Source organism: Montipora foliosa, chromosome 3 (genome assembly GCF_036669935.1).
Source record: "Montipora foliosa isolate CH-2021 chromosome 3, ASM3666993v2, whole genome shotgun sequence".
Taxonomy (NCBI): Eukaryota; Metazoa; Cnidaria; class Anthozoa; order Scleractinia; family Acroporidae; genus Montipora; species Montipora foliosa.
This window is the reverse complement of record NC_090871.1, coordinates 59404878-59416300: the sequence shown is the minus strand read 5'-3', so window position 1 is coordinate 59416300 and position 11423 is coordinate 59404878. Positions and strand designations below refer to the sequence as shown.

The 11423-nt window shown below is 37.8% G+C and overlaps 1 long non-coding RNA gene across 1 annotated transcript in view; it reads left to right on the top strand.

The window, feature by feature from the left end:
* LOC137997803 (uncharacterized) overlaps positions 1–1079 on the top strand; it is a 10294-nt gene extending 9215 nt beyond the window's left edge. The window contains exon 3 of the long non-coding RNA XR_011122592.1: positions 688–1079. This is a non-coding gene — a long non-coding RNA (uncharacterized lncRNA). The remainder of the gene's footprint in view (positions 1–687) is intronic.
* Positions 1080–11423: the final 10344 nt, after the last annotated feature.

Sequence of the window (11423 nt, the reverse complement as noted above, 5' to 3'; positions counted from 1 at the left end):
ATAATAATTGGACTTTCCAGTTGCCTGCTATCCACCCTTTGCATTCTATTGCAAATCATCTGCAACACAATAGCCCATTTCTGAGTTGCTGCATGCCTCAGTTTCAAAGTGAGTCCTGCAGTGCACAACAGTACTGTAATTGAAATGCGTATTCTTATGCAAATCAGACTCATTTCCCTTACAGTAGTTTAGCACCAAGCCTCACTTTGAAACCGTGACAAACAGCAACTCCGAAATGGCCCTTTGTGTTTTTGGTTTAAGTGATAGGTCTAAGTTTGGAATGTGCCATTGATAATTACTCAAAAATTGTTTTTAAACTTAAACATTGAAAAATTGTGAGGACAGGCTCATTAATCGATTTTTACCTGCTTATGTATTATGCAACCTTTGCTCTTTATCATATAAAATAACACTGTAATTTGTGCAAATGAACATTTTACATTATGCCTTATTTGATTTTGTTACCATAATATTAGTCGCTCTACACTGTATACTGTGAGGATCAGAAAAGCATGTGAACACCTGAAATACATGTAGTTGTGGAGTTTGATTATAATTATTAATTTTAAGGGAAAGCCAATCAGACATGATAAAACTTAAAACTGCATTCCAACAGAAATATTTAATAGGTTAAATAGTTTGTGACCTATTTTTTTTTGCTCACAGGTTGTGAACTTTTCATTTCAGGTGTTCATTTTTTTTTGAGTGTGGAAGGAAGTCGCCGCCTAACATTGCTTCTTTTCACTTGCCCCACAAGTTGGTGTGCATGAAACCATACCGAGTCCTTTAAATTAATATTACGAAAGTTAATAAGAAATGCTCTAGGGTGGAATAATTTAGTTCAGATTATTAAGAATTTATCAAGACATCTTTATATAAGTGTGGTCAGAGTAAGAGATTTAACAGTAACTTCATTAAAATCACCACAAATTAATTGCATTTTTTATAATCAATGTTTTTGTATTTCTCCTTTTAACTGAACGTTACATGTACTTCAATTCAAGGCTTTTGCTGTGGATTAATTAATATGGATAGAAAAAGTGGAGTTAAAGCAATAAAAACATTGTTCAGCCACTGAAGAGTGTTACTCGCAATAATGGTATCATTGAATTCAACTTTTAGCTTAATTTTCCAAACTTTCAGTACTTATAGTAATGTATGTGTGTGTTACTGGTGTGTAACTCATATGTAGAAAATATGAAGTGTATTCTGTTATTAATTTCTTCGTGCTCAATGTCTTGTCTTTGTGGGATTTCTGAGGGCTTCATTGATCTTTAACATACGATACAAAGTCTTGTCTCTCACAAAAAAAAAATTACCCCCTTGTGGGGACGCAATATGTGTATTTTTCATACCAACTTATGAGGACTTTGCTGAAGTCCCCTGAAGTATGGTATGGTTACAGTTAAATGCCAACTTCTGGGGACATTTTTGTGAGGACTCGAAAATGTCCCCATATTCTGAACTGTCCCCACAGAGCTGGTGTGCATTCATATGTCTGTCCCCGTAAGTGTGCAGGGGTGAACGCACACACACACACACACACACACACATACACACATACATACATACATACATACATACATACATACATACATACATACATACATACATACATACATACATACATACATACATACATACATACATAACTTTATTTAGTAAAGCAGGTCAAGAGGAAAAAAGCAACTTTACAGCTGATGTGGACCTACTGTAATAAAATTAACAATACATACATATGGTAGTGATTATACTTTAGATAAATAAGATAAATAATCGCTAAAAATAAATAAAGCATAAAATATGTATTAATAATAATAAAAATCGGAATGCTTATTATAAACTACTGAGCTGTCTTTTTCAAAAGTGATATTCATAACAGTATGTTTTAACTGCTTCAGTCCATTTTTAAAGCCTGTTTGATTAGAAAAAGATCTTACACTATCAGACAGGGAATTCCAGGCGATTGCAGCCCTGTGTACAAAGGAATTACGACCGAGCTCAGTGTTTGGTCTATTAACTAAAATATTTAAAGATTTCCTAAGATTATAGCTCTTACAGGTCCTAACAACTAATGAATTTATTTCCTCTAAACCTAAATTATAAAAAGCCTTATGAGTAATCATTTAAATACGAAATTTATAAAAATATTCAAGAGGCATCCACCCCGCTCTTGCTAAAATATCTTCATCAGTCATGCCCTTTGGCAACTTATGAATTAGTCTAGCGGCTCTAATATGTATCAATTCTAATTCTTTAAATTTGGAGCCAGAGCCCCAAACCACAACCCCATAGAGGACACTTGGGATTACAGTCTTAAAATACAGAGTTTCTAGCATAGATTTGGGTAAAAAACTTATACGTCTCAGCATTTTGACTTTACTATTGAATGTGATTATCATTATGATTATCATTATGTCATTATGGCTTAACTACAGACGTTTAATGTATTATTGTAAAACTCCCTAAAGAAGTCAACATTAGCTGGACGAAACGTTTCGGAGAATAAACAAGATTACAGATACAGTTCGCAGAGTGCTGCTCACATAGTTTAGTTTTTAAAATTATGCAATATTTAATTGGCAGGGATTTTTTGATGCGTGCGAGAAAACTAATGCGCTTTGAAAGCTTCTTCCTAAGATTGGCTACATGGTTTGACCAAGACAGAGTGGGGTCTATATTTCCCGTCTACGTTGTTGGTTAAATAATTAGCGTATAGAAGGTAGCTTCTCTGTTGTTTTCTCTGTTTTGCCTCGAGTTTTCTCGATGAACGCCGGGGGCAACTACTTTAAAGATACTGGTGGCCTAATAGACCATATTCATCAATGGAGACCAATGAATTATTCACTCGTCTGTGTTTTGTTCATGGAAAAATTCGAAAGTTAACAGCTTAGGCGCAAGTTTATGCCATGAAAAGAAATGGATAGTATTAATTTTCGTTTTTATTTCAAACTCAAACGAAAATATCTATTTACAAGAAAAGTGAAAAAAGAAACATACAATGAATATAAACAGTATTACAAAGAGACAAGAGACCGTGTTCATATAGTCAAAAATACAACAAAAGTCGTCTGTCTTGCCAACCAGACGTTACGTTTTATACCATGCACGATTTAGGGATTTTAAAATTGTAGTTAGAATTTGTGATACTGTCACAGGCTCACAATCATTTGGTAGTTAACTGAAGTACCTTATCACAATGTATCAATACGCAAGGTATCAATAAGCCTCACAAGTCATCACACCTTATCACAAGGTATCAATAGGCATCACAAGTCATCACACCTTATCACAAGGTATCAATAGGCATCACAAGTCATCACACCTTATCACAAGGTATCAATAGGCATCACAAGTCATCACACCTTATCACAAGGTATCAATAGGCATCACAAGTCATCACACCTTATCACAAGGTATCAATAGGCCTCACAAGTCATCACACCTTATCACAAGGTATCAATAGGCCTCACAAGTCATCACACCTTATCACAAGGTATCAATAGGCATCACAAGTCATCACACCGTATCACAAGGTATCACTATGCATCCAAAGTCATCACACCGTATCACAAGTCATCACGTCGGTATCGCAAAAGGAAAGGAAATGTATTTAAGTGTCTAGTCGTTTTAGCGCTGGAGCACTAATTGGGAACTCTGTAAACTGAAATTAACAATTAACACAAATCAAGTCAAATATTGGTTTTAGAGGAGAGGGGAAACCAACAAATTCAACCCACATATGATGCCGAGTCTGGGAATCGAACCCGGGCCACATTGGCCGCTCATCTCAGACAAATTACGTATTTATGATCTTTTGGAACAATCTGTCAGAAAGCTCTATCGTAAACTTAGAGAGGACGAACACCATGTGTTATATTCTTTCGTAACGATTGAAAAGCCCTGGTCAAACGAGAGCGAGAGTTGATGAGAGTTGAAACTCTTGAGAGCTCGTGAGAGTCGATGAGAGTGATCGAGAGTTGGCCAAACGAAAACGAGAGTTGACGAGAGTTTTTCGAGAGTTTCACGCCCAGAACAAAAAAATATGGCGACTAGCAGACAGCCGGTATATTCAGTCGCTTGGCGTTGTCCTTGGTCCTCCAACCCGACGCCATATTATTTTTCCCTTTTTATCTGAGCCCGCTGGAAAAAAAAAGGTAACTTCTGACCCGCAAAACTCTCTCTCAAACTATCGTGCGGGCCAAAAGAGGCAAAACTCTCCCTAACTCTCATGAAAAATTTGAGCAGGTTCAAATTCCATGAGAGCTCTCGATGAGAGTACCGTATTTACTTGAATAAGTGTTGCGGCGCTTATTCAATTTTTCGCGCCACAAGTGCGGCGCTTATTCGAGGGCGGCGCTTATTCGAGTAAATACGGTAGCCGAAAGTGGATGAGAGCTCCTGGCCGAACGAGAGCGAGAGTTTCAACTTTCGTCAACTCTCGCTTTCGTTTGGCCAGAGCTTAAAGTGGTACTATGACGAAAATTGCATCTTTCCTATCTAAGCCATTTTGAAACATAAACAAGTAGTCTGCGTGAGAAGAAAAATGTTGTTTACTTTTTTCAAATATCTCTTTTCGTTCCAGAGATATTCGAGTTTTTAAAATATATCCGGAACTAATGAAGATATTTGCAAACGGTAAATGGCGTTTTTGTTCTTTCATGGAATTCTATGTGATACACTCAAAAAATCAAGGGGTAAAAATTTGATCATAGTACCACTTTAAAGGACTTTTCTCAAACGCTTCAATGAAAGACATTTCAGTTACCTTTAGTTAAAACTGAGCCTTTCAAAAACCGTTTTGTAAATAGGCTATGCTTCAATTATAATTTAAGAATATGATACTCCTTTAATTGCAATTTTTATGACTTGTACCTTTCAATATGTAATTTATCGATTGAATAAAGATTATTATTTATTGTTATTATTTTTATTATTCTTGTTATTATCATTATCATTGTTATTATTATTATTATAATTATAATAATAATAATAATAATAATAATAATTATTATTATTATTATTATTATTATTATTATTATTATTGGTGGGAGGCGAGTGCTCTACAATGCATCACAAGCTATCCCAGTGTATCACACTGAAAGGCATCACAAGGCATCACATTGGTATCAAAGGTATAGCAATGCATCACAAGGATCTCTATCCCTCATTGCAAATGGAGGATAAGCGTTAAACATGTAAACACTGAACCGGACAACGATTCATTGAACTCAAGCCTTCATTTTATGCCATTTTATTGGAAAAAAGCCAAATATCCGAAAAAAAAAAAAATAGTCTGCGATCATCGCTCTCTCTTCTTCCTCAGCCTCAGCAACGCGATCTTACTTCTGCTGTATAATCAAATAAAAACGTACTATTTTCGTAACAATTCGAACCATACCTCAAAATCAACGCGAGTAGTTCTCTTAAAATCTTGCAAAATTTGTGCCAACAACGACATTCCTGAACAAAAAATCGTACAGAGCCCAGGATAATCCGCGTCATAAGTACATTACTTCTCGTAGCGCCTTTTTATTCCGATTTTGTTTTTGTAATCTTAAATCTTTAAATTTTTTAATATGGTAACGGGAAATTAGCTTACTGCTTGACGAAGTATTGAAAAGGAAAGGAACAATATGTAAACTTCAGACGTACAGTCAGTCTTGTTATAATTATTTTTGTCAATATTATATATTTGTTGGGTAGATCCAACAGACTTTTGCGCCTTTGCTTTGTCTACTTAGCTGTTGCTCAGGCCATCACGATTCACAGTTGTCATGCATTTTGTTTTTATTGAGGCTGTGATACGGCACCACCAGTTTTCAGTCCTTATTCAAGATGGAGGCGTGCGTAGCATGCTCTTATTACCTGTGCAACAGACAGAAAAATCACCCACGCCCTTAAAAACTTACCATCGATCTGGGGCAGTACCTGTGACAAGCAATCTGAAGAAGATGTTTGCGGACATTGGCTTAGAATGGGGAATCAACAAGTGCGCTGCAATACATATGAAACGAGGAAACTAGAACCCAACGAAAACACCGCTGAAGTAACGACTGCTCCATCCTAGTTATAGCCAGCGAAGATCATTAGAAATTCCAAGGAAAGTATACCAGAACACTCAGCATCTACAGGATAAAGTTAGTGAAGAAGCTTCCAACGAGTACGAGAATCGACTTTGGGCAGTTTGGACTTCACCACTGTCAATACCACGGGAAGTCTGGGCCACTAATGTTTATGCCGGCCTGTCTTACAGTACTATATGTGCACCACCGCCTGGTGTCTCAATCACCTCAAAGAACTCCATAGACTAACAAGGAAAGTTATCAATGACTGTAGAGGAAAGCACAAGCATGAATCACCACCAATGCTCTACTTACAGCCAGAACAAGGAGGGAAAGGATTAGTCGAATTAGAAACGTTGTGCAAGAATACCACGTTAAAGATAGCCAACTGCATCAACAACTCAAAAGACCAGCATATCAAACTCATAAAGTCATCCCAGCTGAAAAGGGAACAAGGTCATTTAAGATCCATATTTACAGAAGCCAAGAAGTACGCAGAAGAACTGAGCGTAGGGTGTGAGTTTGATGATAGTGCCGCAATCTTGAGAAACGGTGACAAAGAAATGCGTGGAAGCGATAAGGAACCACAGAAAGTAAAGAGCATTATAAACAAGGCGAACACCAACAGACACATGGAAGATAGACAAAACCAGCCCTGGGTAGGGATTCTCAAATATCAAATAATTGATACGACATCTTTAAACAGTGGAGGTACATTCCAGACATTGTAATGTCAATCGACACAAGTATCAGACAACAACTCCTAAATACCAAGACCTAAAGATCCCAGAAGTTACACGAACATGTATAGAAGAAATGTCCTGTCGACTCTGTTCTGAGAAACAGGAGACTGTATCACACGTACTTTGTGGCTGCTCACATACAGCTCAGTCACTATACAAAACTCGGCATGACAAAATGCTTCGCCCTGTCTATCATGCTCTTCTTGAAAAATCCATATGGATTCGATGAATCTGATTATTCTTCTCCATAGTACATGCAATGTCATCCTCAGCCAAGCAACTTGAAAATATCATGGCAACTTGAAAATTGTTCTAAGGACCGCGCAAACAGGGCAGATATCAGTATACTAGACAAGAAGAAAAAAGAATGGTCTCTAGTGGAAAGTACTACATGTACTACAGGAACAACGAGCTGAAAAACGAGGCTGCAGGCAGAGTTTTTTAATCGAATTTCAAGGTGTGTGGATAGAAGATGAAACACTCTTTCGAGTTTTTGACATTGCTTCTCAAAGGCATCAATATTTTATGACAAATTTGGAATAAAGTTGGCAAACTTTTACGCTTGTTTATATTAAGATCACAAATCGAAACTTCCTCCACGGCAGTGATTTCGTTTGTTTTTGGTTTATTATTATTATTCATGAGTTTGAGAACACTATGAATAGACCATTTTCGAATTCTCACAGCTGGACTGGATCTAGCATGATATCGGGGTTAACGCGGGCAAATCTTTTCAAATGCAAATTAATAAGCCTGCATTAGCCTCGATTTCATGCTAGATCCAGTCCAACCGTTAGAATACGAAACTGGCCTATTGAGACTACACTAATTCAAATTATTGGTAAGTCATATGGCCAAGACACGGTATACAGGGTCACAATTGTCTGTGCCTTTAGCCTGGTTTTCATTAGCGATGTAAGCATAAACACAAGCAGCAATCTAAGGTCGCTTAAACTTGTAATTTAATATTGTTTCTTTTGTTCTAACAAAAAGTACTACTGAGTTTGCGTATGTTGTTTATACTTATGCTTGCGTTGCTACTGAAAACCAGGCCAAACCAAGGACATCACATCATGTACTCGAAACAAAAACTGAGAAAATGTTTCATTTTTTAATAACACAGAATGCACATTCAATCATTGGCTGCCTATCTCTTAATGACATTGTTTACAAAAAAAGCAAAATTCTGCAAAGTAAGTATCAAGGCTTAATCACTAAAGAAGCACAATTATTTCACATGGAGTCATGCAAAGAGTAGCTGCAGATAACTGTAAATCAATGCTAACCATTTATAATGAGTGGGAGCAACCCTTAATGTTACTGGCTGAATAATAATGAGGACATTAAAGCGACTGCCAACGTGGTACACAAAAGTGTTGTTAACCGAAACGTAAAATGAAAGCTAAATATCAAATGAGTGTTTAGGCTTAATCACTGAAACGAGCGCTTAGGCTTCATTTCATCAGTAAATTAGTGCTATTTTAATTCTTCACACCATCGTGTAAAAAGTGGAGTTAACCCAACGGTGCAAGCTAAACGAGTGCTTAGGCCTAATCAGTAAAGATTTTTTAAGCGCCTGGGTTCTCGCTTCTCTCCGTAGCCGGGTAGCCACAATTTTAAAGATCCCTTTTAGAGTAGTGGGGGTATTCAGTAGTTACAGTACAGCGCAGGAATAACAGCACTTACAAAGGTGAGAAAAAAGCTCTTAGGCTTAAACAGTAAACAAGTGCTATGTTCTTCACACGATCTCGCAGAAAGTGTAGTTCTCGCTTCTCTCCGTAGCCGGGTAGCCACAATTTTAAAGATCCCTTTTAGAGTAGTGGGGGTATTCAGTAGTTACAGTACAGCGCAGGAATAACAGCACTTACAAAGGTGAGAAAAAAGCTCTTAGGCTTAAACAGTAAACAAGTGCTATGTTCTTCAGACGATCTCGCAGAAAGTGTAGTTAACCGAACCCTAAAATGAAAACTAAAATTCTAAAAGAGTGCTAGGCAGGCCCAAACACTTCATCACGATCAGAGCGTGACACAAGGCGATTTCGTGACCACAGACCATGAGGCAGTTGTTGAATGCATGAATTTTGTCTAGAACTGCGGGACCGCGGTGACAACTACTTTAACGTCGCATTTTAGGTGGAGTGGTAGTCTGTAGTCTGGCCAACGATTGTTTAGCTCTTCATGTATTTCCAAAATCCTGTCCCGCAACCGGACATATAGACACAACAAATAAACTAAGATGTAAGAAAAAACGTGGGATAATTTTTTCCGGTTTTCTGTCAGTCCACCTAACAGTATTCGGTCGCAAACGAATTTTCATTTTACCAGCTTAAAAGATAAGTTGTGTTAATTTTGGCGATGTGTAGGGTACGATGGAGAGAAAAATATTTCTGCATGGTACGAGCGCCCTTGTGTGCGAACAAAGCAAAAAAAAAACACTTGTTGCTTGTTTTCCACTTTTTTGCTTCCACATCTTCATCTACTGATAATTATACATTCTGTTACCAGGAAGAAAGTAGTATTTCCACTGAAGAACTAACGTAATGGCCTGAACTGTGACAAAACGACTACCGAGAGCGTGACGTGACATCTATCGCAGACAAAGAGCCAACGTGAGGACACATATGCCACAGGCGATTGCGCGTTTATATATTAAAGTGGACGAACTGGATTCTTCACCCTTTCATCGAATTAAAATAACCCAATTTCAGTGATATGACACAAAAGATATTTTCGGGCGACAAATTAGGATTTTAATACAAGTTGTCTGACATTTTGTAATATTTCATCCGGCTGCATAACATATGAATGAATTCATTTGCCTTTCAATACATGAATATAACATATAAATGCACTAAAAAACAGGATACTAAAAACATTACCTTATCTTCAGAAAGGCCAGTCAATCTATTAATGCTTTTAAAGCGAATGGACAGGGGCGAAAAGAGAAAGCTCAGTCAAGCACAACGCAACGAAGGACAAAACACTCGGTTCGTAATTTGCAGACAAATACATGGACAATGTCCCTTCTCGGGAGATTCTTTACTGCCTCCTGGCTAATCTGCGCACCAACCAACGCCTTCAAAGCATCCAACACAACTTTCTCTTCATTCAACGACTTCTTCGCCTCTGCGCGAAGTTCGTCAACGAAACTTTCAGCAAGAACGCGTTTGCGACCTCCTCTATTTGATGACATAACTTAACGTTTTATAACAACTATTCACAAGAAACAATTCAACTTTAACGAAATGCGGTCACTCGATAACTTAACAACTGGTAAAGGCATCTACATGAACTCCTTGGGGTCTGAGGAATGTGATGATGGATGACTGAGTGAGTTCGGTCAGCGGAGTGATTTTGTGATTTGTGATGCCTCACAAAAAGTAAGCGCCCTGGATTTTACCCTAAATCGTGCATCAGATGCTTATTTTTGCTTTGCTACGAGCCAAAATTGAATTTTGGCGGAACTGAGGTTGCCGACCGTGATCAGAAATGTAAAATTCACCTATTTTGTGAAGCGTGCTACGTCCCCTAAAATGCAGCTCACAGAATTTCGTTTTCATACAAATTCTAAGGTACATTCATTACTTAGACTGACGAAATATGGAAACTTTTCGGAAAATTCTAAGCTTACCAGAGAGGCTGGAAGACACCCTACTCTGAGGCCTTTGTTCACCTACTAAAATTTAGCCAAGTTTGAAGAAGAAAATCTCAAAAGTTGGGTCTAAATGCAGGCTAAAAAGCAGGTCACAGTAAATTTCTTAGCTTAATAAACCGTTCCATAAGTTCAAACCGCTGGGTATCTCCTTGGATTGCACGCGACAACAGATTAAAATCTGCCACAATCAGTGTATTTACACAACTATCGCTCGTGTCAAAGTTCATTTGCATAACCCTTGCACTCGGTGAAAATATGTCTTCTGCCGTTCAGGTTCGTTTGTTGACATTCAAAGTAGTGACAAAAAGCTTCCTTTAGTAAATGGATAAGCTGGAGATCCAGTTTTGAGGTGCAGGTTGCGTTTAAGTTGATCAATTCTCAAGACTTGCGAGATACTCCAAAAGTAAATAATGGCTGTCACTAATTAACCGTTGCCGTCGTCCTGACAAGCTCCTTTGGTACATTCGTCCACAGATCGACGGAACGCTAGGAGAAGATGAAAGAAGTAAGTTTTCATTTACCGTTTTTATGACAACTGAATCCTGTATTACTACTAGCCCAATGACTACTACTAGGAACTTGAGCGTAAAAACAACAACAACGAACACTCGCCGGTTATAGCCCCATTTACACGAGCAATTTTTCCTTGACAAGTTTGTTGCTCCTGTAGATGGGGAATAGTGGACAAATTTTCCTTGTCAAGGAAAATCTGGCGTGCTAGCTTTTCCTTGACAAGGAAAAATTGTCAAGTCAGAAATTTGTTCGTGTAGACGGACAACAAGGAAAATGTGACAAGGATATTACTTGTCAAGTGCACTTGTCAAGGAAAACTTGTCATATTTTTCATTTACACTGCCAAGGAAAACTTGTCAAGGAAAAACTTGTCAAGGAAAACTTGCTAGTGTGTACAGTCGGCAAGTTTTCCTTGACAAGTGGACTTGTCAAGGAAAACTTGCTAGTG